The sequence below is a fragment of the Catharus ustulatus genome, chromosome 17 (assembly GCF_009819885.2).
Source record: "Catharus ustulatus isolate bCatUst1 chromosome 17, bCatUst1.pri.v2, whole genome shotgun sequence".
NCBI lineage: Eukaryota > Metazoa > Chordata > Aves > Passeriformes > Turdidae > Catharus > Catharus ustulatus.
Genome location: NC_046237.1, coordinates 13,309,528 through 13,336,167, shown reverse-complemented (window position 1 = coordinate 13,336,167; position 26,640 = coordinate 13,309,528). Strand labels below are relative to the sequence as shown.

The 26,640-nt window shown below is 50.7% G+C and overlaps 1 protein-coding gene across 4 annotated transcripts in view; it reads right to left on the bottom strand.

Moving 5' to 3' along the window:
• Positions 1-23,439, bottom strand: part of RALY (RALY heterogeneous nuclear ribonucleoprotein) — a 120,778-nt gene extending 97,339 nt beyond the window's left edge. For 2 of the 4 annotated variants that reach the window (XM_033074841.1, XM_033074845.1), the window contains exon 1: positions 23,375-23,439. The gene's annotated coding sequence lies outside the window, so the exon portion shown is untranslated. Of the gene's footprint in view, positions 1-23,285; positions 23,349-23,374 lie in introns of those variants that run through there. The other 2 variants (XM_033074843.1, XM_033074842.1) reach the window with 2 other exon arrangements.
• Positions 23,440-26,640: the final 3,201 nt, after the last annotated feature.

Genomic DNA, 26,640 nt, shown 5'->3' with positions numbered 1-26,640 from the left:
GCAATGCCACCTCCCTGGCTGCAACAGAGGTGCCACTGTCAAGCAAAGACAGAAACAGAAGATCTGGGGGCAGCAGAGCCTGGCAGGGGAAAAGGAGGCAGCTGAGCATGCAGGGCAGCAGGAGCAGAGCAGAGAGGCACTGGCTCACTGCAGCATCATGTGCAGCATCCCACTGCTGTTCTGAGCAGCCTCTAAAGCAACCCCTTCCCAAGGACACAGGGCTGTCTTGAGGTTTGATCCCACTGATCCAGACTGGTCCAACAGGACCTCTGTGGGCAGAGAGGAAGTGACAGAGACTTTCCCTTTATCTTTCTTCAACATCCTCCCAAAGAGCAGTGGAGGGGAAGGCTCTGATCTCTGCTTTGTGACAGGGACAGGAGCCAGGGAATGGCTGGAGCTGTGTCAGAGGGGTTTAGGTTGGCTATCAGGAAAGGTTGTTCCCCAGAGGGTGCTGGCACTGCCCAGGCTCCCCAGGGAATGGGCACGGCCCCGAGGCTGCCAGAGCTCCAGGAGCTCCAGGACAGCGCTGCCAGGGATGCTCAGGGTGGGGTTCTGGGGGCTGTGCAGGGCCAGGGGCTGGGCTGCTCATCCTGGGGGTCCCTCCCAGCTCAGGATGTTCACAGTTCTGTGATTATCAGAGCACAGGCTGACATCCCAGCTCCCAAATCCACAGCCTCCTTCTTCCTCTCCCAGCTCAGTGCTGGTGCCAAGCACAGCATCCCTGCAAGGTCCTGGAGCTGCTGTCCTTACCTATCCCAAATTCCATAATCTCAGCTGCCTCATAGCCAGCCAGCCAGGATTCAGCTCCTGAATCTATAATCTCCCAATTTCTTTGTCTTTAAACAGTTTAAAAGCAGCTCAGCACTTCAGATCCCTCAGTGTAACCACACTGTGCAATACCAGGGGTTCAGAGCAAGGCAGGAGTGGGATACAGGAACACTCAGCCAGGAACATCACCCCTCCCCCTCCAAGATGATGGGATGGGCATCCACCAGGGGATCTCTCCCAAAACAAACTGACCTCTCATTTTACCAATTCAAACCTTGCCTCCAGCAGCACAGAACCTTGTTTCAATCCAACTCACACACACAGCTCCACCCCTGCACACAAAGCAGGCAAGAAACAAACCGTGTGGTCCAGCAGTAAAGGACAATCTCCTAGCAGCTGACTGCATGTGCTGGGTGCAGCACTGGAGGGAGGGGTTTGGAGCCAGGTGCCCAACAGGGCTTGAAGGAAGCACTGGGAAGAACCTGTGTGCCCATGGCCCAGGTGAGTTCAGCTGCAGTACCTGGGATATTGCAGCTGTGGTGCCTTCAAGTATGAAATTCCATGAGGAGCCTGGGGATTCCACCTACAAGGACTGGTCCTTGCAAATGAGAATCCCCCTGCAGAATGAGAACCTCTAAGCAACCGTGGCTTCTTTTCACAGCAGCTTTCTAGGGTGAAAAATCTGGAATAGCTCAAGACAGTGCTTGGGGGAACCTTGTGCTCATCCCATTGCCAAGCTTGGGAGGGGCCAGTTCCAGTTAATGTCTGCTGAGAGTGCCATGATCTCAGCATCTGAGCAAACAGCCTCCCAAAATTTTCATTTCAGACAATCACCAACACTGTGCCCTTCATGAAGAGCAGGTTTGCTGGATTCCCTCCTCAGCCACAGGCAGCTCTGGGTACAAAGCCATCACCACTCATTCCAGTCCCAAAGTCCTTACCCAGCATCCAGCTGCTCTTACACCCAGAGCTGGGCTGTGCCCTGCACAGCAGCAAAGCCCAGCATTGCAAACACACTGCATTAATTGGGGTCCTGAATTAGTGAGGTCAGAGCCAATTAGTTCAATTTGACCGCGCTGCTTACAGCAACATTTTTCTGTTATATTGGAGCTTGTTATCACACAGATTCATCTTGGTGCCAGGTGAAAAATGAGCTGTCAGAGCAGCTGTGACCCTTTGGGAAGCATTTTCATCCTTTCTGGGGGTGGCAACAGGAGAGAGCAGCCTGGTGTTTGCAGCCCAGCCTATGTGTGTCCATTGCTTGTTGAGAAAAAAAATATCCAGACACCCTTCCCCTCCTGCCAAGGCACCTGTCCCACACAGAACCTGCTCAGACAACACAAAGTTCAATAAATTTGTGTTATTAGTAACTTATTAAACTTAATGTTTAATAGCTTTGTGCCCAAGCAGGGGCAGCCACAGAGCCACCACTGCCCAGGTAGCACATGAACTCCAGCAGTGGACCTGCAGTTGACCAAAATTCCTTTTCTGGACACATTTAATCTGCAGAAAGGCCAGGTGGATGGAGCTTGAAACAAGCTGGGATAGTGGGAGGTGTCCCTGCCCATGGCAGGGGTGGCACTGGATGAGCTTTAAGTCCTGTCCAACTCAGACCACTCTGGGATTCTGTGAAAGAAATAATCTGCTCTCTCCCTTTTCACTTTAAGAATGAAAAATGCAGATAAGAGAAAGCTCAAGCCACAGCACCCACGTGAGCAGCAACCTCAGCACCTGGGGTTGTACAAAAGTGAGAGAATCCTCAACAAAACTCTCCCTTTTCCTGAAGGAAGATGTACAGTTTGAGGGGTTCTTTTCTAAAGAGAAATGTGAAAGCAAAATTTAAAAAGTGTTTTTTTTAAACCAGTATTTCAAAGCAAGAAAATAAGCAGCAAAATAACCCCATTTAATGTGTCACTTTATTGACATCCCCAGCTATGTGAATGGCACTGCAAACCCCCTCAGTGAAGTGGAAACCACCAAATTCTCCAAATTTGTTTTTATTCTGTGAGCACTACTTTGAGTCTGTCAGATGTTCTTGTCAAGATGTCACACACTGAAGCATTTAGAATTTCTTACAGACAAATCCCCAGCTCCAGAAGCTCTCCACAGGCAGCAGTGGGGGGTTGCTCATCACACCTTGCACCAGCAGCAGCTCAGGGCACTGCTCTCTGGGAGATGCCCCCACAGGAATCCAGGAGAGGTGACTTGAAAGGTTCCCCTCTACATCAGAGGCCATTCAGCCCCAATTCCTGGCTGCATGTCCAGCCAGTTTGGGTGGATCATGATGGGACACCCCAAGCAGGATGGTAACGAGGCAGTGTCACAGCCAAAGGATCACTGAGTGATTTAGGTTGGAAAAGACCTCCAAGATCATGAGGTTCAACCACTTCCTAGCACTGCCAAGGCCACACTAAACCACGTCCCCAAGTGCCACATCCACATGGATTTTAAACCCCTCCAAGGATGGTGACTTCACCATTGCCCTGAGCAGCTGTTCCAATGCTTGACAATCTCTTCAGGGATGGAATTTTCCCTCATACCCAATCTAAATCTTCCCTGGCACAGCTTGAGGGCTCTCCTCTTGTCCTGTCACTCATTCCCTGAGTAGAGCCTGACCCCTCACTAAGCATCCTCAGGGAAGTGTGGAGAACTGCAGAGCCCCACGAGGCATCACATCCCTTCCTCAGGAACAGGGGAGCAGTGATAACCCCTAATCCCACGGCTTGGGATCCCCTCTTAGGGCTTCCCACTGAGACAGGGAACATCTTGTGTCCCCCCAGGAACTGCAGTGGGGAAACCCCAGCTCCCCAGCCCATGAAACATCACTGGGATGTCACTGCTCTGTGTCCCCCAGCAGGGAGTAGAGAGCTCTGCAAGTGCCCAAGGCCAGCTGGACAGGGCTTGGAGCAGCCTGGGCTAGGGGAGGTGTCCCTGCCATGGCAGGGGGTGCAATGGGATGGGCTGTAAGCTCCTTCCATCAAAAACCAGTCCGAGGTACAACTGCAGGCTAAGATGGCTTTTTGACCCCCCACTAAATATAGAGATAAGATAGATCAAAATAAATGCACTCATTCAACAAGCACTCACTACTGAGAAATGTTATGAAAAAGCCATGAACCCTTCCTACCCACCTTTGATTAAAATAATGGATTTTTTAGAATTCATCTTTCTCTAACATCCCCTTATTATCATAACCAAGCCTAATGAATGCAATTAAAGCTAGAAGTCTCTCAATTTCTTTCCCTTCTGAACAGGTTCTATTTATTGGTTTTTTTTTTTTGTTTTTTTTTTGAAGCCCTGGAACAGAGGAGCAGCTGAAGTTACAATTCACACAAACAGAATTAGAAACAAAACCCCAGCCCGAGTAGCTGTTCCTCCAGGATTCCCAAACACACAGCCTCAGAGATTAGGGAAATGGAGGGGGTTTGTGCACAAAGCTACAAAAATAAAAGTTAAATGTTGTGTTGGGCCAAGAAGAAAGCAAATTCACCAAGGAATAGCTCTTTCTGCCTCTATTAGTTTCAGCAGGATGTGGTGCTTCCCACAAGCTACTAATGCAGCCTAATTGGGAGGGGAGGGATGGAGCTCAGCAGCTGCTTAGCAAACTTTATCATTATTTTTCATGAGGTCCCAATTTTCCCTGCTGCCTTGGATTTGCTTTGCCTCTGCATATTTTGCTGTCCTGTGCTTCATTTTCTTTCCTCTCTTCCTTCTCCTCATCTCTCTCTGTTTTATCACAACCCTTGGAGCTAGGCTGGAAAAGAGCCTTCACAGCAACAAATTTCCAGCTGTGCCCTAAGTGAAACAGGACAGTACATTCCTGCATCCCACACAGCTCCTCCATAGCCAGCAGGGAATGGCCCAGGGCAGGGTTAGATGGATATTAGCAGGGAATTCTTCCCTGGGAGGCCCTGGCACAGGGTGCCCAGAGCAGCTGTGGCTGCCCCTGGATCCCTGGCAGTGCCCAAGGCTGGGCTGGATCAGCTTGGAGCAGCCTGGGACAGTGGAAGGCGTCAGGGATAGGATGGGCTTTGGGGTCCGTTCCAACCCAAACCACTCCAGGATTCCATGCTCATCAGGACCAAAGGCCCTGCTTTTCCCAGCCCCTGCAGAAGGTTTTTACAGCCGAGGTGATGGAGGCTTTGTGGCAATCAGGATGAATCCAAAGCAGCTGACAGGCTGCAAACACCAGTCAGCCTCATGTGGCAGAACACCCTCAAGGATTTTTCACCACAGACTGTGAAACAGATGGGCAAAGATTCTAGGGATACAGTCCCAGCAAGGATCAGAGAATCAGGGAATATCAGGTGATGCTCCTGGCTGAGTGTTCCTGTATCCCACTCCTGCCTTGCTCTGAACCCCTGGTATTGCACAGGTGGTTACACTGAGGGATCTGAAGTGCTGAGCTGCTTTTAACTGTTTAAAGACAAAGAGAATTGGGAGATTATAGATTCAGGAGCTGAATCCTGGCTGGCTGGCTATGAGGCAGCTGAGATTATGGAATTTGGGATAGGTAAGGGCAGCAGCTCCAGGACCTTGCAGGGATGCTGTGCTTGGCACCAGCACTGAGCTGGGAGAGGAAGAAGGAGGCTGTGGATTTGGGAGCTGGGATGTCAGCCTGTGCTCTGATAATCACAGAACTGTGAACATCCTGAGCTGGGAGGGACCCCCAGGATGAGGCAGCCCAGCCCTGTCCCTGCACAGACACCCCCAGAACCCCACCCTGAGCATCCCTGGCAGCGCTGTCCTGGAGCTCCTGGAGCTCTGGCAGCCTCGGGGCCGTGCCCGTTCCCTGGGGAGCCTGGGCAGTGCCAGCACCCTCTGGGGAACAACCTTTCCTCATCTCCAGCCTGACCCTCCCTGGCACAGCTCCAGGATGCAGGGACCCAAACCCCACATGCACCCCTGTGCACCTCCCAGCCAAAGGAAGCTGCTGTTAATGATCTAATTACGCTCTAAGAGGTGCCAGGCTCCATCCAGGTCCCTCCTGGGTGGGTTCCAGCCCCCCCCAGGCCTGAGGACACGGCTCAGGAATTACACACTTCATCTTCTGTCGTCTGCTCCCCCGGAGGAAGCAAGGCTCCAAATTGAATTATCACAAAGAAATCAATTCCAGATCAAACCTCTGTGAAATTATAATTGCTTTAATGATCTGCAGGCTGGAATAGACAGGGCCCAGGGAAAGCTTCATACACTTTCCCTCTTCAGTTCATAAGGCTCCTGTAGGAATCAGCCTTTGTTCACAGGGAGCATTAGTGTTTTCTAATTATGTATTAATTTAATCTACTATTAATTTTCAATTATTGTTATTACACAGGAACTTCCCTTTTCCCAAATGTGACTGCTGTGTAAGATGCTGAATTCCAAGCAGCTCTGGGGTGAGCTGACAGGCAGCTGCTTAGCCTTGAAAAAGGGAGAAAAAAAAAAAACCTTCAACAACCAATTTTTGATGAAGACATTCCAACCAAACAAAAATATATTAGAAAAAAGACACACAGAAACCTTTCTGACTCATCTGAAAATGAGCAGCATTTTACCAGCAGCCTGTTTAGCCTAAAGGCTTAAATCACTTAGGTATGGCGTGTCTGTGGAGATTTTCATTAGAATTGACATTTTGACAACTGCAAAAAAACTCTACAACAACCCTGCTCACAACATGACGGGCAGTTTAAAAATAATTATCAACCACAGTACAAAGGCAGCCAGGGAAATGAAGTTTCACTGAAGTCTCTTCTTCCTAAGCATGGTATTTAGAAAATAATCAACCATCCTTCCTTAATTAATTGAAGATGCATAAATAGCTCTAGATTTTCAGCATTACAGAGGAGCAGAAGGGACAGGGCTGCGAGCAGAGCTGCTCTGGACAGGCAGCAGAAGAGTCTGAGTGTGGGGTGATTTAATTCTTGGATTTCACATTCCAGAGTCTCTGCTCATCAGAAAGCTGCTGGCACTGAGGGTGGGCCCTCCTCACTATGGCAAACACCCAAGGTGCCCAGGGGGAAAGAAAGCTCCTGAAAAACAGATTCTGTCAAACCCCAGTGGCTTGGTTGGTGCTGCCTGTCCCAGGGATGAGCTTCCCAGAGGGAATGCAGAATGACTGTGCCTGGACCTGGGGCCTGTCTGCCCTGCCTTGGCACAAGAGCCTCAGATTTTCCATGGACAGCTAGAATCCCATCCAAGAATTAGTAAACTAGGGAGACTCTCCAAAGGCTTCAGGAGCTTTGCAGCAGAGGGACTCACACACACTTGCAGTGCATACAAAACAAGGAATTAGATAATCCTGGAAATAAAGGCTTGGGAAGTGCCTTTGGCTCTGCAGGTCCAACAGCAGCAGGATGAACCCACAGAGCAAGATCACAGAGCACCAGTGACAAACAGAGCTCCTGGAGCAGCAGCACTGACCCTGCACAAGCCCTGGGAAGGGCTGACCCACAGCCTGGGCACATCCCCTCTGTGCCACCACCGAGCTGGGGTCAGCCCCTCCATCCCAGTGAGGTGACAAAACAACGCAGGCAGAGGGCAGGGAGCACCCCAAGGTCTGTGCCCCACTCCCTGAAATACACAGCCTAAATCCCTGCAGGAAACCTTTGCACAAGTCTGCAGAACACAAAGAATAGGAGAAACCTGTGTTTTTTTGCAGGAATAATAAAGTCTAAGGTTACTTCATGAGGTCAAGGTTTCTTTTGAGCCATAGGGTCCAGGTGTGCTGTCTGCCAACACTCCTGCCCTGTCAAAGGCCCATTTATCACAGAGCTCCATTCTTCTATATTGTGTATCAAAATAGCTGTAGTGAAACCAGAATTACTCCCAATTCAGACCAGAACATCAACAAGCCAAGCTCAGCTCACAGCTGCAAAACTGTTGTGGCATGGAAGAGCCACAGAGTGAATAAAATCTTCCTGATAAAAGGAAATGCCTCCTGTGGAACAGCCCTGGCATCTCCCAAGAGATAAAGATAAGAACTCGACAAGTTGAAGACAAACCGCAGAGGTGATACAGAGACAGGGGTGATAACTCAGGACATCTTCAAACATCAGCACCTTTAGAGCCCTTCCAGTGTCCTGAAGGGGCTCCAAGAGAACTGAGGGAGGGACTTTGACAAGGGCCTGGAGGGACAGGACACAGGGAACAGCAGCCCACTGCCAGGGGCAGGGATGGATGGGATATTGGGAAGGAATTGTTCCCTGGGAAGGTGGGGAGGGCAGGGATGTGAATTCCCAGAGCAGCTGTGGCTGCCCCTGGATCCCTGGCAGTGTCCAAGGCCAGGCTGGACGGGTTGGAGCAGCCTGGGCCAGTGGGAGGTGTCCCTGCCCATGGCAGGGGTGGGACAGGGAGGGACTTCAAGGTCCCTTCTAACCCAAACCATCCTGGGATTCTCTCACAGACAGCACATAATGGAATTAAAACGGGAAGCAGGGATATTAGAGTGCCCATGAAGTGTGAAAATTCACATGGAAGCACAGACACACACTGGTCCTACAGAGCCCAAGGCTGAGGAAGTATCCCCACAACACCCCAAGCTCCTCAAACTCCAGTTAGGATTTTTCTTAATATCTACCATAACCACTTCCCTGTGCTGCCTTTCCAAGTTCATTGCTGCAATGGTGAATGAGCACACAGGAATTAAAAAACACAACATGGGAGCCTTAAGGAGCCTCAAGAATTTCACTGGCTTCTTGGGGCCTAAATCAGAATATAATAACTAAAAAAAAAAAGAGAAAACTCCCATACCTTCCTCAGATGCAAAGGTGCAGCACAGCATTTTAAAGAGACCATCAGGAACCTGAAAGTGCAGCACAAGTCTGTCCAGACATGCACTACAAGGTCACCAGGTCCCACCACCTTCCAAGGTTTGACAGTGTTTATTATTTGGGTTCCTGACACTTGGGGCTCCTGAGGTCAAGCAACATGAAAATCCTGAGGTTTTTGACGTTTTTTTTCTCCTATGCCTGCAGCTGGCCATCCTGCTGAAATAGCTGCAAGAATAAATCTTGCAGAATAAATCTTGAAAACAACATCCCCGGAGGAGGCCAGGCAGCAAAAGGTAGAGAGAAAAGAAAAGCACAACACTCAAAAATAATACAGAATTTGAAATCAAGAGACCACTCATTTGGGGATATTTATCTGGCACAGAAAAGGGTAACAAAAACCCACCAAGAATGGAAAACATATATATGGACAGCAAAAGCTTATTGAAAAATATTTTAATCAATGAGTACCACAAGTAGGAATGGGGTTTGGTTCAACATTTGAGCAGGTTGTGCCAGATTATTACCTTGAAATAGCTGCAATTCCACCCAAGGGAAATGTGCAGAAGTGATGGGACAGTCCAGATGTGCAGGACTCCTGCTCAAGTCTCACAGAATGAACCAGCTTGGAAAAGACCTTTGAGATCATCAAGGCCAACCTATGACCCAACACCTCCTCATCAAGCAAACCCTGGCACTGAGTGCCATGACCAGTCTTTTTTAACACATCCAGGATGGTGATCACACTCCTGAGCCCTCCCTTGTTCCCACCACTCAGTCACCATGAAACCAGCAGATTTCTTCCCCAAAGGGGGGCACAAAAAGTGACTTCTGCCATCTGCTGAGCCCCTTTCCAAGGGGCAGAGGGTGACACACACAGCCAGCAGCACTGACTGACAGCCCCAGCCTGGGCTGCAGGAGCTCCCCACTGTTCCTGCAACACAGATAAATGTAAAGTTTGGTCAAATTGCTGGGGCTGGCATGTTTTCTGCCTTCCTTTAAACCAAGTAACTCATGCTAATCTGTAGCTAAATCCCACCATCCCAGAGGCACTGCTGACATCAGTCAGGAAATAATTCCCATTCCAAGGGACAAATCAGATCCTATTGACAAAATCCAGTGTCACAATTTTATTTAAAGGAGTCTCAGGCTCTGCTGAACAAGCAGGAGACACCTTGTTTTGAGCATTATTTCAAGGATGGCCAGATCTGAGCTGCCCCCAGAGGAGCAGGCTGGTTTTGGCAGGGTCATGTTTTATACATGACCCAGCACTGCAGCTTCTGCAGCACACAGCTTTGAAGAGTTATTGTTTATGGATGGGGGATTTTAATAAACTGGAGCAAGCAGGGGATGCAGGATTCCCAGCTTCCCTGGCATTCCCAGGTGATTTAAGATCAAAATAATCCGTGTGTGCATGGAGGCAAATCAAAGCACAGCCTTGGTGGCAGTCTGGGGTGGCAGCAGAGGGACAGGCAGCACTTCTCAAGCGACTCCTACTCCTTTTTAACACTACAAGTCAATGGGGACAACCTCCATGGAGTGCTGGAGACCCTGAAGTGCCTCCTGGACTCTGACCAGGGTGGTTTGTACTGAATCAGCAGCAGGGATGGACAAGGCTCCATGTGGAGCCTCCTTAGGCAGGCAGGTGTGGAATCCAGCCCAAAGGCAGCCCCAGGGGTAGTTCCACCTCAATTCCCCCCAGCCTCATCCTGCCTTGCACAAGGGGCAGCCAGACAGAAAATTACTGCAGAAGGTTAATAAATTCCTCTTAGAAAAGGACTAGGGGCACACAGGGTGTGCCAGGGTCAGAGTTTGCAGACCTCTGACAATCCCAGGACCTCCACGGCCCTTGCTGCTCTTCCTGAGTCGTCACAAAAATCATTCCAACAGCTCAGGCAGAGGACTGATTTCGTTCCAGTTCTAAGAAGGGAGAGTACAAGCAGGCTGCTGGGAGAAGCAGCCTGGTTCTGGGAGCAAAACCCATCCCAAAACTCCAAGAATGCAGAGCTGCTGCCTCCAGCTGTGACACAAACATCAGTTCCTGGCACCACGGAGCAGCTGTGCCCAGTCCCTGTGCAGGGACAGGCTCTCAGGGCAGGATGGTGCCCACTACCCCAAGGGCAAGCACAAGCTCGTGTCCATCACCACCACAGCACTGGTCCCAGTACAGAACTGGCTGCATGTGCTCCTCTGGAGCACTGGAGCCAGAGAAGGGCCCAGGGACACCCACCAGAGTGAGAGATGGATGTCCCCAAGGTGTCTGTACTTTCCAGACACCTGAGCTTTGCTGCATGTGGCAACTGAGACCTTCAAGGTCTTTGCCAGGAGAAAGCCAGCCCAACAGTCAGTGCTTCCAGGGCCACCTTCCCATGGTCAGAGATCTTGCTGAATGCAAAATCCCATGGACAGAGGTCCTGCTGAGTGCAAAATCCTCTTTACCTCTGAACTTTCAGGAGGAAAGCCTCCTCAAAGCGCTAAACTCAGCCTTAGCCCATCTTCTCCCACCTGAGTTGACACTGAATGAACAAAGACCTCGATGAGCTGCTGGGAGGCTCAGCCAGGCTCCCTCCCCTTGAGGCACAAACTTCCTCCAAACCCTTCTCAGACGGACTTTTGGCCAAAACATTAAATCTCAACATTTTAATGGCAGAATCAGTCATTTCACTTCTGCTGTGAATGTAAAGAATGGCACAGGATCCTCCCTGCCTCCCTTTTTCATCTCTAAAAATAAGGAGTTTACATCCTGCTTTAAAAAAAAAAAAAATCCCAGGAGAAAACTGCAAAATACTCAAGCACCTCTGTTTCACAACCAGAACAGCTAAAGGAGACCCCCAAAAGCTGAGGGGACAGCACTTGTGAGCTCAGCAGAACCCAGAGCTCAGCAAATTCACCCCCTGCTCTGCTCTCTGCTTCCACTTTAGACCCCCACAGTCTCCACTCCATCTCCCACCCAAAACAAGCCCAGATTTCCTGGTGGGACTCCTGACTCACCAGCACATTTTCCCTTTAAAGGTCAAAACAAATGTGTTGTGGCAATAGGGATTTCATTAGCTCCCTCTTAGTTTCAGTTGATCAGCAGGAGCTTAAGAGATTGGTTGCACTCTGGAGCTTCCCTAACAAGGCACTGTTCATCTTATTTAGGAAAAAGGGAAGGAGCAGCCAAGGGAAACGTCTCATCCCTGGATCTGTGGCTGCACACAGCAGCAGAGCAATTAGCAGGGTGGTCTCTGCAGCAGAGAGAGCTGCACTGGGATATCCTCACACTCATTTACACCCTGAGCAGGAACTGCAGCTGGAATTCTTGTAGGACAAGCAATTTTCAATTATTCCAATTTCCTTTCAAGTGCTCCAACACCGCTCGTTCCCATGAAACTTTGTGTGACTCCATGAATTCCAGAGTGCATTTCCTCACCCTGGAAGCCTACTCCAACCCAGGAGCAATGCTCCCAAACCCATGGATCAGTCACAACCAGACCAGTGCTCCACCTACCACCATTTACTGCTCCAGTCACCTGGAGCTGCTCACCACCACTGTCCCAAGCTCATCCAGCTGCTTCAGGACACCCTTCCCATCCCATCTGGAGTCTCCTGGAAAGCTGTTGGTGCCTGCAGACAATCCTTCCTTTGCTGAATCCTTTGTTGCAGGTGCTGCTCATTTCAGAGGAGGAGGTGGCAGGTGGAGCCCTTCTTTCAGTTCAGATGTTTCTTGTAAGACTTGTGGAGCAGGCAGAACAATTTCAACACTGTTAATATCTTCCACCCTGCACAGGGTTGCGTAAGGACCTCCACATATCCACCTTCATCTGATCCCCCTCTGCCACTGCTCCAGTTGTGGTGGCTTCCAAGGTCATCTCAGCTAAGAAAAAGTAATGTGGGCAGCAAAGCCAGTTCCCTCTTCAGATTTAAATGAACCTTAAGTCCTCCGTTTATCTGTTTTTAATGGATGTTCAGGGACCTGTTTTCAAGTTCTCCCTCCAAAAAAAACCCTTCTGTGAGGAAGAAAGTTCCTACATCATTCACAGAACCTCAGGACTGAAGACAGAAGGAACTCCCAACATGTACAGACCAGTCAGACTGGTTTGGGTCTCCTGTTCCATGGGCTGGGATCAGACTGAGGGATCAGAGGACACAAACACATCTGGATCTGAGCCTGTGTCCATGAGCAAGGGGAGACTCTCCACTGCTCTAAAAGGTGCTAGATCACATCCCTAACTGGCTCCTGGGCATGACAGGTTGCCTGTTTCCAACTCATTTTCTCCTCCACCACTGCCAGAGTCAGAAGAGGTCAAGGAATGCCAGAACAGGATTGGCTGGGGGGAGGAAAGGGGAGGGAGAGGCATTTGCATGTGAAGAAATACAGCAAGAGAAACACGGGCTGCAGAGATTAGGGAACAGGCTTTTCAGCGGGAGCAGAGCAAGAGGCAGCTGCTGGAAGCAGGGCAGGGAAGCATTTAGCATTTCCAGCTGCAAGGCTAATCTGATATGACACTGAATCAAGCCTGGATACGCAGCTCCAATAAATCTTTCACCAATACAGCTCATTGCCACAAACCTGGAGCACACCACGAAGGCAGCACACTTCACCTGCACACACAGCCCCCGTGGGTCTTCCCTAAGGACATTTCTCATGGAGGCAGCTTGTGAATTTTGTGATCCTCCCTGGCTGGCTGCAGCGAGGAAACGCTGTCAAGTTTAGTCTTGGTAAAGAAGCAACTACACATCTGACCTACATAGAGTGCACAGATGTGAGTAGCCTCGCACAGCACGCCACACAGGATTTTTTTTTAAACGCAGAAAAAAAATTAAACACCACCTGCTTTGCCTGGGAACGTGCAGGAACAAAAGGCAGCTGTGCACAGGAGCGCTGCACCAGGATTCACACGGGAACTGGGGAGCAGCATTGCCCATCTTTTTTTGTTTAAATACACTTCCCAGTATTGCCTGGCCCTGAAAGTGGTCAAGGCCAGGCTGGGCAGGGCTTGGAGCAAGCTGGGACAGCAGAAGGTGTCCCTGCCATGGCAGGGGGTGGAATGGGATGATCATTAACCAAACCACTGTAGGATTCTATGATTTTCAAGACTGGGACGCAGCTTTTGCTCCCAGGACCGGCAGCCCTGTAACCTTGGGCAGAGTGTGAAGGATTGACATCCATCCCCCAGGGATCCTCACAGGATGATTAATGGCACCAGCACAGGGACAGAGCCCTGGGGCTGCTGAATCAGGGGACAACCACAGCACTGCTGCAAAACCTCTTCACCTAAAACAAGCTGCATGCTCCTGCAGCACCCAGGTCACCTGGGTGACAAAGTCCAAGTCCATTAGGACAGGTCAGGTCAGGCTCTTCTCTCAGGGAATCAAGTAACAGAATGGCACTGCCTGAAGCTGTGCCAGGGGAAGTTCAGATTGGATATTAGGGAAAATCTCTTCACTGAAAGAGCTGTCAGGCATCAGGGCAGGCGGCCCAGGGAAGTGGTGCAGTTGTTCAAAAACCACGTGGATGTGGCACCTGGGGACATGGCAAAGAGGTGCTGCTCTTAGAGGTCTCTTCTAACCTCAGTGATTCTGTAATTTCAGGTGTCTCAGGTGTCTGTTACCTCCCAGAGTTGAACCCTGAGACAAAAAAGGTGAGAAAACGAGTCGGTGCAGCAATAGGAAACAGGTGCAGATTTGCCAAGGAGGGTGCTCAGGACAGGGCCAGCTCCTCAACCCAGCACTAAGCCCTGCAGAAATGACTGCTATGCAGCTGCACCACAGAAATGCCACATGCCAGGCATTGCCCAGAGTCCAGTCCCTCCGAGAACATCAGCTGTGACAGGGCAAAGCCCCAGGAATGGGGTGGGAATGGCCAGGAGGGATCTGCAGGGTCCGGGGGAGGCCAGAACAGCACAGCAAACGTCACACAGCAGGAGCTGGGAGCTGAGCCCTGGCTTTGTGCCCAGCTCTGCTCTGCCCAAGGTCAGGCCAAGTCACAAGCCCTCCTACCTGTTATATATTTAGAGCATCAGTGCCAGAGCCACACTGCTCCTCACCAAGCCCAGAGCCTCAGATCCCACCCTGCTGCAAGGGCAAACGTCAGCACTGGCTACCAAATCCTATAGATTCCTCAGATTTGGCTACAGCTTTTTTACAGCAACCCTAGTGAGTGGGAAGCCTTATCAATACCTCCTATTTGCCTTTATTCTCACTAGATAACTTCTAGCAAGCAAAATTTGAGGGATGACCAAGAATTCAAGGAAGGGATCACAGCACCAAGGCTGCCAGAGCTCAAGGGATACTTGGACAATGCTCTCAGGCACAGGGTGGGATAGCTGGAGTGCCCAGGAGTTGGACTCAATCCTTGTGGGACCCTTCCAGCTCAGACTATTTAATATCTCTAATAAAATAAATTAATTGGTTTGCATCAGTTTTATCAGCTGGTCTATTTGCTGCAGATTCATCTTGCTCAGGACTCTGAGACTCAAAGTAAAACAAGAAGTTGACAAGGGAAAAGGAAAGAAAGGAAAATAAAATAAAATCCAAACTTATTGCCTGATTTAACCTGGACATTTGTAAAGCAGCCACCAGCAGCACAAATCCTGGCTCTCTGCACCTCAGCAGCATCAGCCTGTTTCCCCTGTTAGTACCAATTCCAGCATGGGCTGACAGCATCTACTTCCAAAGGCAGCAACTTCCAAAAACACTTTCTTTTAACAAAGACTCAGTGGATCTAAAGGCTGTTTGCCCCCACTGCACAAAGCTTTCTCTCTCTCATCACTGCCACATTACTGCAGGTTGTGGAGATGCTCAGAAATGCTCCCCTCCTGTTACAACACAGGAAAGAATTTAAAATTCACTGTATTTATAAGATTTCTGGGCTGCTTTTCCCAAGCACATGTTGCCCCAGGATATGGCACCTCCCCAGCCTGAGCAGCCTGTAAAAGTGGTTCATCCTCTTTTTGGGGACTTGGAAAGAAAAGGCTTTGTGTAAACATGCAATATTTACTCCCCAACATGTTGTAGTTTGGCAACCCAGCTGTGCAGACTTGGGGCAAGCCATAAATTACTCACATCACTGAGTGGGTAAAAGCCTCTGACTTGCTGAGCCAGAATCCCCTGCACCAATGCCTCATAACAAACTATAAAATATAGATGTTTATACTACACATAAAGCTGAAATCTATTAACTCTGAGGCACTGTTCTTCCCCCCCCTCTTGCAAATGAGGGGTTGAAAAGGCTGAGAGCATGAGCACACAAAAGGGGATGGGGATATGGAATCTGCAAATGGAACTGCAGAAGGAGATTGGAATGAGATGAGCCTTAAGGTCCCTTCCAACCCAAACCAGTCTGTGACTCTATGATATGATAAATGATAATAAAAGCAATGAGTGCAGACACCAGCCTGGATCAAGAACCCACACACAGCTCAGGCTGCTGCATCCCCCTTCACTGAGCCAAACTCCTCAGCCCAAGCCCTCCAGGACGTCCTCTCACCAGTATTTTGCGACATGCACCAGGGGTAAGGCTGATTGTGCATCTAAATAACCTGCTCCCTCCCAGCTCTGCTCGGGAGAGAGGCTGCTGTGACCTGTTATCAAAAACGTGTTAACGCCACCACCACAAAAAAGTGTGTCTGCATAAAGGAGCATCAGAAACCTGCTCCAAATGATTGATTAAACCTTCCTGCCTGTTCAGCTGTAGCTCTGGGCTTTTCCATGCTGAATTAAGCACCTCTGCTGTCTGCTGCCTGTTTGACACAGAATAAATGTTCTGCTGTTAGCAAGTACTTATTTTTCCCAGATCTCAGCGCTCAAATGGTAAAGGAAGAGATCCAAAGTTTCTTTTCCAAACTTCCCTGCCAGTGTCGGACATCAGCTCACCTCTGCACCCCACTGTCTGAATGGTACCATGCCATGGAGCCCCCCAGCCCCTCCCTAGAGAGCAGCAGGAACAAAGAATCCCACTGCTGCAATAAGGGGAGAAAAAGCCATTTTCAAACAGGATCCTGCTCCCCAAATGGAACTGGTAGATTCTGCCTCAAAATTAAGTTGCACTTCAGCTTTTATCTTTCCTGAAATCCCTGCTTTGCAGACTGGGCTAGAAGATGAATTCAGGAGAACTGGGCAAAAACACAAGAGCAGCTGATTTATACTTGGGTGGAAGAGCTTTAATTCTCCCAGCCCATACATACAGCCCATTCTTTTGGGGGGAAAAGGTAATTTAAAATATCTTTCCTAATGTCTGCTGGCAGAACAAAGATGAAGGACTGTAAGAGATTATCAATGTTTAAGGCCATCTTCAAAGCTGCAGATTTGGGGAGCTGCTGAAGACAAACAAGCAATTGGGGCCCAGGAGCCAGGCTAAAAGCTGACAGAGAAATTGCTTTTTTCCAAGGCAAACAGAAGGCAAGGAATGGCTCCATTCAGAAAGGCTGTGCTCACTCCCTGGTAATACCAGCAGGGCAAGGGACCAAATTTAATTTCTTCCTCACAACAACTTTAATTAAATCATCTAAGCCCTCCCTGGCTGTCTCCTGCCACGAGGTGTGGCTGTGCTCACCAGAGCTATCAGCACACTCACCCTGGCAATGCTGTTTGTGCTGCAGAGGTGCCTGGGGAGCCCAGCTGCAGGAAGCAGCTCCTCATTAACAGCAAAACACACAAATCCCACCTGTGATGTGCAGCATCCCCTGGAGATGCTCCACAGCGTTACCTGCACAGGTTTCCTGCCAGGGGAACTTCCCAAGGTGTTTGTCCTCAGCCACACCTGTGCCTTGAGGGTGCCCAGGTGCCACCAGAGGGACAGGATGGACACTGGCTGCAGGGTGTGGGCTGCACCAAGGATGTGTCATCATAAACAGACATTTCAGAGCCAGATCCTGGACTCTGGACAAGAGATGGAGAGACAGGACAAGGGGAATGGCTCCCCATGCCAGAGGGCAGGGTTAGATGGGATACTGGGAGGGAATTGTTCCCTGTGAGGGTGCTGAGGCCCTGGCACAGGGTGCCCAGAGCAGCTGTGGCTGCCCCTGGATCCCTGGCAGTGCCCAAGGCCAGGCTGGACAGGGCTTGGAGCAACCTGGGACAGTGGGAGGTGACCCTGCCCATGGCAGGGGTGGGACAGAGTGGGCTTTAAGGTCCCTTCCAACCCAAACCATGCTGGGATTCTCTCAGAGCCATCACAGAGACAGGCGAGGTTTTGCTGGCCTGTTGAAATGTGTGAAGATAAGAGCAGAAGTTAAAAATTATAAACTAAAAAAAATTAAGTTTTAACTACTAGAAGAGCTCAAGGGGATTTCTGCCTTGCTTACAGCTTTTACCAACTTCTGAAGGAGCTTTGGGAGCTGTAGGAGCTCCAAGCATTGCAGATTGCTGCAGCACCAACAAAAATACCTGTTTAACAGCAGACACAGCTCCAGGGGCAGGAACCAGGAGCTGCTGAACCACCAAACCCCTCCAGTGCTGCCCCTCAGCAGGAACACAGCTCAGGCCAAGCAGCACCATCAGCTCCCACAGCAACCACTGAGATTTTTTTCCAGATTTGAAAAAAAGCCAGTTATATTTGGGCACCAGCCACCTGCAGTCTTTTACACAGGGGCCACATGCTGGGCCAGAAGAGTCACCCTGAAGTCCCTGGAGTGGAGAATGTCACTGAAAGGCAGCCGTGGGCAGTGACACACGTGCCAGTGACACACCAGCCACAGCAGCAGCTGCCCTCTGCAGAACTGGCAGAGCCAGCACTCCCCACATCCTTCCAAAGGAACTTTTCCTCTCACAAATGCTTTCAATACAGTTTTCCAACAGAAAGTTTGCTAAAGACAGAAGGGCAGCACACGATTTAGACTAATAAAGACATCAAGAGCTTTGGTGGGAGAGACCTGCAACCACCTCCTCTGTCCACCCCGTGACCTTTGCCAGCCCATCCTGAACTCGGGAATTCCCACATTAAAATGAACAATGGCTCCACAACGAGTGTCCATTGCCACCTTTTCAACACCTTCTCTCGCAGAAATTGTCTGCTGTTGACGAGCCCAGGGGAAGGATGTTCTCCAGGGAAGGTGGGACAGGCAGGAGCCAGGGGAATCCTGACCCAGCAGGAGGCAGAGCTGCACTGCCTCAGTTATTATCCCTGCTCACACATTTAACCCGGCCATTCTCATTCTCCCTGCTGTAGCAACCCGAAAATGAGTTCTCATTCGTTCCCATCGTGGCTGTATTTGTTGAAATGTAAGCTGCTTGCAAAAGCATCAGATAAAGCCTTGGCATTTCTCAGCTCCTTTTGTTTGGTACCATCTCCACATGGAGGTGATGCTGCAGATACCACCTGGGAGTCACTGAATTCACACACACATAGCCCAGAGGTACCCATCTATTTACCTTACTCTTGGTAGAAATAAACCCTAGCAACGTGGCTTTGTGTTTTCTATTTTAAAACCAGATCTTTTTGGAACAAATTACAAAGAAAAAAAAACCCAAAAAAACCCCACAGAAACAGACAGTTGTGCAACATCACTGGCAAAGTCTGTGGATGGTCAGTAAAGGAATTACTCGCCTGCAAGCACAGGGATGCTCCTGGAACAGAGCTCGGCATCCTGCTGGGCACATCCTGCCGGGCAGCTCTGGCAGCAGAGGGGAAGGAAAAGCCCAGAAGCCCTGGAATCAACTGGGGACCTTCCCTGCAAAGGCAAGGCCAAGTCTTGCCTCAGATCACCAGCACCACTTGCTCTACACAATTGCAACACATTCTCAAGGCTTGCTTTTAAAAAAATAATAAAATATTAGGATTGAGAGGTGCAGGAGCCAGCTGCTCCAGGAGCTGCAGCTCAGAGGTGCCCCTGGAGAGGGTCCATCCAGCCCCACAGCTCCTGGTGCCAGGCAAGCCAGGAGGACAAACAGCATTGTTTGGGTGTTATACAAGAGCCAAAAGGATGAGTCAGGCTGCCCTTATAGCCCTTCCCTGGCTAGCCAGAGCCAGGGCTGAGCAATCAGCCGCTCCCAGGGATGGGGGGCCCAGGGACACCTCCTGCCCAGGTGAGACAGCCCTGGCACTGCTCCTGCAGCCAGAGCTGCTTTCAGACAGATTTTCAGACAAAACCTGCTCTCGTTTTATTTGAGAACAAGAAGTCATTACAATACTCGCAGGATTTCACCTTTCTCTAACGAGCAGCATCTCGCTGGGAGCTCACAGCACTCCAGATTGCAGGCAGCAGACTTTTCCACATCCATGCTCCAGCATCATCTGTCACATCCTGCACAATATTCCCCCAGCTCGGGCCGGCAGGAGCAGCTCTTGTTTGGCCACAGCCTGGCAACACGAGGATACTCTTTCTGATTGTTTTAGGCTGCAAGTAACATGAGAAGCCCCAAGAAAAGCTTTGGATTCACTGTGTGCATGCAGGCTGGTCTCTGTGAAAGGAAACAGCCTTTGCTCACGGTTTGAAGCCTTGGCTCTGGTATTTCCAACATCTCAAGTACTAAACTAGACACAGACAGATGTTAGTTCTGCAGAACAGCCATCTAAGTCAATCCCTGCCCAGTATCACCTCAACTCTGCCTTTTATAATGCACCTACAGTTCATTTTCTATTGGAGAGGGAGCTGGAAGACACCTGATCTTCTCATTAAATACACACGTTCAGGTGAGACCCCCTGGGCACTATTATTCACTGGAATTAAACAGGTACACCGGGACTGGTGGCAGAAATAAAAATAGCCCCAGCTCTGGGCGCGCTGGGGAAGGCAGCGGCCTTCTGTGCACAACAGCAAAATCAACTTAATCACAAATGACAACTTCTGAAAGCCTTTACTTTGGATTCATCCTTGGCATTTTTCTAGGCCAGCTTGAAAACAAAAGCTTTGTCTTCTTAAAATGCAATTGCCTGAGGCACCTCTAAAAAAAGTGACATAACTCAGGTTTGAAAAATGCCTCCTGGGTTTCAGATCCTCCTAAGAGCCTCTTTACTATTCAGCTTGATTCAGATTACCCAGATCAGCATGAACTCGGCAGATTTAGCCCCAGCTACCAGCACAGGTATAAAATGCACACATTTAGGATTATTTTTTTTAAACTATATGATTAAAGCACTACAGTTATAAAAAAAGGAACTTGTTATTGATCTGAATGGTTGCTCCCTCCCCTTTCTCCAGCAGGTTTATAAACACTCTCTGATGACAGTTTATTCTGAATTTCACTCTGTTCAGTTTATTCCAGATTTTTTTTTTCCCCAGCCTGTTTTTCTTGCTGGGTATTTTCAACCTTTTCATCACAAACCTCAAGCTGTGAGAAGAATGAGCAACTTGTTTTGGAATCACAATTTGAGCCTAAAATTTTATTCTTGTTTCTTCTCCCCTGCACAAACCTTTTTTATTTCAGTAATTTTACAAGCAGTGACTTTGTGCTTCTGCAAATCCAGGAGCACAGCCCTGTGCCAGTAACTTGATGGGAGGGGGCAAGGAAGGAGAAGCTGCAATTCTCCAAGACAGACACAGCTACTTCCAATGCCTCTAATTAACACCTTGGATAAATCCACAGTACCTTTAGCATATCACAGATTTTTATACCTATAGGCTGTTTCCTTTCAGCAGATACAAATTTACTGCTAGGTCTGAAAACTCCTCACACTGCCACCAGTAAAGAACTCAAATCAAAGGGAGGTTTGTTGCTTTTATTGAATGATTTGGGACAAGGAGAGCTGTAAGCTGTCTTGGTGATGGGAACACGTTAGAGTCTTTTTCTGAATGATCAAGTCCCATCACTTACTCCACATAAACTGCTCTCTGTCAAAAGCTTTAATCCTCTCTTTTCAGCCTCTAAATAAAACATCCTCCCTAAACTCACTGCTATTATCAGCCATTTCTAAAGAAAGTAGTTTTTAAGAGACACACCTCTTTCTGCTTTGCTGTTCCCCTGAAATCCATCTCCAATATTAGCCTGACAGAAGTAAAACAGCAGCAATCCTCAGAGAGCTGGAGGAGTGTCTGAACACCCACCCTCCCCAAGGAAGCTGGCACACACAGCCCAAAACAAGTCACAAAAAGGCTTCTAGGAACAAAAGCAATAAACCTTGTGACATGTCACCCACAGCAGGCAGACCACAAAGGTGTCACACACCTGAGGTTCTGCTCGTGGAACAGCTCCTCAGCCCCCTCTCAATAGCAGGCTCCTCATCTGGAGCTCACTGGGAAGCCAGGCTCCTTCCTGTCCTTTAGGATAATGCAAAGGGCCCAAATCCCAACAAACAGCAGAATAAAGGACAGGGCAAAATGAAAGGGAAAGCACCATCTCCCATTAGTTGCTGAAGGGAGAGCAAGAGGGGAGGCACCTGTGGCAGAGCTCAGCCTCCTCCCCGCAGCACGGACAGGCCGGAGGGGCTGACACAGCCAGGGAGAACAGCTCAGCCAGAGAGAAAACAGCTCAGCAGGGCTCTGAGCCACGGCCAACGCCAAGGGCTTGTGCTGGCCCTGCCAGCTCGGGAAGGGCCGGCAGGAGGGTCCGACAGCAGTCCCTCCCCGCCCGGCCATCGGGCACCACTCGGGACTGGGACACAGCCATGTCCTCAGTGTGAAACAAGGGGGACTTTGCTTCTGGCCTTGCGGGTCAGCTCAGGCCAGCCGCGCTGCCATCCACTTCAGTCTCCTCAAAATCCCGAGCAGCTGCTGGAGAGTGGGAAAGGCCCCGGAGCACAACCAGCACGGGCTGGTTCCCAGCCCTTCCCCGTGCCAAAACCAGGAGAGAATTACACTCACAAGTGGTGGTCACCATCCCTGGAGGGATTTAAAAGAGGTGTAGATGTGGAACATGGGGACATGGTTTAGTGGTGTGCTTGGTGGTGCTGGGTTAATGGCTGGACTCAATCTTAGGAGGCTTTTCCAACCTAAGTAATTCTAGGATTCTGTGCTAAAGCACTGCAGCAAGCGCAACTGCGATGGGTTGTTCCTGCAGGTGGGCTCTCGCTCCTCAGAAGCAAGTCAGGAAATTAAAGGTGCATCCACCCTGCTGTCCATCCCAGCAGTTTGTGTCTCAGCAGCCTGGGCTGCCCAAAGAGAGAATCAGCCGCCGGACCCCTTCCAAAGGCACGGCCAGATCCGACTGCCTCATACTCACCAGAGCTGCTCTGGAGTAAGATCCGGAGTTTCACACAGCACCTCAAATCAATGCAATCACTAAGCTTGGAAAATACCTCCAAAATCATCAAGTACCAACCTCTGACCAAGTCCCCCCATGGCCACTAAAACCGTACGGCCGAGTGCCACATCTGCTCATTTTTAACACTCCCAAGGATGGTGACTCCTGGGGAGCCTGTTCCCAAATACAGCGCCCAACAGAATCAGCAGCCCCAACACAATCGCGACAGAGGAGCTCCGGCACGGCGCGCTGGAGCCCGCAGAGCTCCGCACGGACCGGCGGGGAGCGGCGCGGCTCGGGCTCGATATTCCGCCTGTTTTCTGCCGACGGAGCCGCTCCTGGCCGCCCGAGGCCCCGCTGGCAGAGCAGCCGAGCATCTCCGGTTTGCAGGAGGCACAAAGTACCCCACGATCGTGCGGTCACACCGCGGACATCCCTCCCAAGCGTCCGGGACCCGCGCAGGGCTCAGCCCCGGAGCCATCGCAGCCCGGCGGGGTCGGACCCACCCGGCAGCGGCTGCCAGGTGCGGCACTTCCCCATCCCCTGAAACGGGGAAAACGTGCAGCAGGGGCGGAAAAACCTAAGCACACGCCAAGAAAACCGGTGAGGAAAGCAAAGATTGAAAAGGAAAAAAAAATAGTAATAATAAAGCAGCACTAAGTCACTCACAGGGAGACCCGCGCTGCCAGCACAGACCGCACGCTCGGGCTGGCGGGAGCGCCCCCGCAGCAGCCGGGGGAAGGGGCGGCAGCACTCACCGGGCAGGTCGGTGCCGTGCGGACGGAGGGCCCGGCCCGTCCCGCCTCGCCCGCGGGAGCCGCCGGCTCAGTGCTGCGCACCGCCCCGCGCCGCGGCTCCTTCCCGCCGACCGTACCACGGCTCCACACCGGGGGGGACCCGCGCACCGCGGAGAGCCCATCTCGCTGCCTGCCGCCCGCTCTCGCTGCTGCCGCGGCGCGGCCCGCACCGGTCCGCCCTCACGGGGCTGTGCCGGGCAGGGCCGCGCCGCCGGGGCTCGGCTCGGGGCAGCGCCGCTCGCTCCGCACCGCCCGCTCCCTCCCGCTCCGCTGCCCGCGCGGTGGAAGAGTCCAAAGCGGGGCGGGCGCGGGCGGGGCCGGGCGCGCGGGGCTGCTCCGGGCGCGGGTCCCCGTGAGGGAGCGGCGGGGCCGGCACGGCGGGGTCGAGCTGTGCTCGGGGCTCTCGGGGCTGGGGGTCCCGGGAGTTGCGGAGCAGCTCTCCCAGTGCTCGCACCGGCATCGCTCGCTTTTTGCCTGCGCCCGGTTCACCGGAGCCGCAGCCGAAGTTCGCACCCGCGGCGTCCCTGCCGAGCGCGGACCGGAGCCGCGGCTCCAGCCCGGAGCTCCAGCCCGGCTGCTCTTCCCCACGGGCTCTCGGTAACAGCGCGATGCTCGGCTCGGCCGCTCCGTGCTGTGTCCGCCCGCTCCTGGCACTCACGATTCTCTTGGGAAAATGTTTCCTGAGCGAAATTACCGTCCAGCATTTCGCCAGTGACTAAGGCGGGGGCAGCCCGGGCTGAGAGCCCCGGCGCTGCAGGGACGGGCACACGGGGCTGTGCTGGGGACAGCATCGTTCCGGGGACACGCGGGGCTGTGCGGGGTGCTGGGGACAGCATCGCTCCGGGGGCACACAGGGCTCTGTGTGTGTGTGTGTGTGTGTGTGTGTGCGCGCTCCAGCTCCCCGCAGCTGCTCAGGTCACTTCAATGCAAACGATGTTATGCAGCTGCTCTCAACAGCGTGTTAGGGAAGGGCAAGAGCTCACCAGCAGGAATGACATATCACACAGTCATAAATCATAGAGTCACCATCAAGTCCAGCCATTATCCCGGCACTGGCACTAACATATGTCCCCAAGTGTCACATCCTCATGGCTTTTGAATTCCTGCAGGGATGGTCACTCCCCCACTGCCCTGGGCAGCCGTGCCGGGGCTGGACAACCCTTTCAGTGCAGACATTTATTCCTGTTACATGCCTGGGACAGTGCCACAGCACAGATGATTCATTGACAATCAAGGCAAAATCCCCCTGAAGTTTTCCCTACTGATCCCAACAGAATTACAGTGGTATTTTAGTGATCAGTTGCACAAAACTACCCGACACACTGCTGGTTCCTGATGGGACTGGTGGGAGTGTTGAGTGCTCAGAAGATACCTCTGAAGGTTGGGTAAAGACCCCTCAGTATGGTGAATTCTCCCTCAACATCAAGACCTCTCTGGCTGTGAGCTGGAGGCAAGAACTTGGTACCTACCAACCTAACTGTGAGCAATTGTCTGGCTTTTTCAACTTAATTTTTCTTGGGCAACTGGTGGCTGATAGAGGGCAGGGATGGATGGGATATCAGGAAGAAATTCTCCCCTCTGAGGGTGGGGAGGCCCTGCACAGGGTGCCCAGAGCAGCTGTGGCTGCCCCTGGATCCCTGGAAGTGCTCAAGGCCAGGTTGGACAGGGCTTGGAGCAGCCTGGGATAGCAGAAGGTGTCCCTGCCCATGGCAGGGGTGGAATGAGATGGACTTTAAGGTCTCTTCAAATCCAACCCATTCCATTATTCCATGATATCCCTTCCAAGCTTCAGTTTTTCACCTGCATCCTTGGTGAAAGGGTTTCCACAGCTTGTGTTAATCGATTTAGGAAAGAACCAAAGGGTTCTAATTCACTTTGTCTGATAGTAGTATAAGCATTTACATGGGTGCCAGCTTTTCTAGCAGCATTTTTTATATCTGTGACTATAGGTCTAGGCAATTCCACTGCCTGATTCTCTGCTCCATGGAAAGGTGGATCACCTGCCAGTAGAGCAATGTCTATATCCCCATAAGGAGTATTTGCATCTTTAAACTAACTTGTCAAGAAGTTTTTCCATTGCGATTCCCATAAAAGATATTGTGAATAGGGACTAAGTCATGAGAGTTAAATATGTTGCACCCTTTTCACTTTCAGCCTTGGCAGGGTTGAAAGCCACATCAGCTTCCTGGTGGGATACATTCCCCATGAAATCCAACTCCCCCAGTGTGACATGGGATGTTGCTCTCCTCTCTCCTTGGAGAACAGTGTCCTCTCTGGGTTTGGCTTTCCATGATAAATCTCCCCTGAGAGTGAGGTCAGACGGCATCACAGCAGTGCTGTGATCAGGGCATCAAAGTGCCTGTCCTGGGCATGCCATCTTCCAGTTTCCTTCCAAATTCGAATTCCCTTGGAGCTGCACAACAACAATTCAGAATCATTTAGTGATATTTTCCCAGAGTTGGAACATTCAGAGCTTTCACCAAGAATCTCCACCCACCAAAGCCCCAGGAAAGTCTGTAAACTTGTGCAACAGCAGGTGCTTCAGTTATTAGTCCAGAATTAAGTTTTCATCAAGCCCTCATTTTCTTTAGAGTCCTATTCATTATTGCTTAACAATCACTTGAAAGTCTATGGGTGGGAAGCAATACAAAAGCATCTTTCATTATTCATTAAGGACAAGTGATGCAGGGCTTCTGGAAGGGAATAGAAAGTACACAGACTTTTCTGCATTTAAAACAATTATTTCTTATTAATAACCCTGCAGAAAGGTGCCCTGCAGAGATGTGCAGTTTGGGTGTTTTGAAGTTCAGTCTCTTGATCACAAAAAGAGCTTTTCTTCCCCTGTGACATTCCTCAGCAGAGATCCTGGGAAATGTTTTGTCATTTTTATTTTTCTTAAATATTCAGGTGATTATTTTTGGGGATGTCCCCTTCTTAGGATGGATAATAATGTAGTGGTGATTGTGGAGATCAAGACCTGATCTCCATGAGCATCTGTCATGAGAAAAAAAGCTGCAGCTACAGAGTAAACTTGCAGCAGGTTTGGGAAGAGGATCAGGGAGCTACAAGATCTCAGGAGAGCTCAGGTTGGAAGGGACATTGAGGGCCTCATTTTGAGGGTGCATTTCTCAGGTCATTGTTATGGCTATTAGGGCAGGTCCCAGGAAAGAGTCCTGAGGGGTCTTGCCCCTTGTAACTGGCACCCAGGTAGAGACAAAGCCATCCCT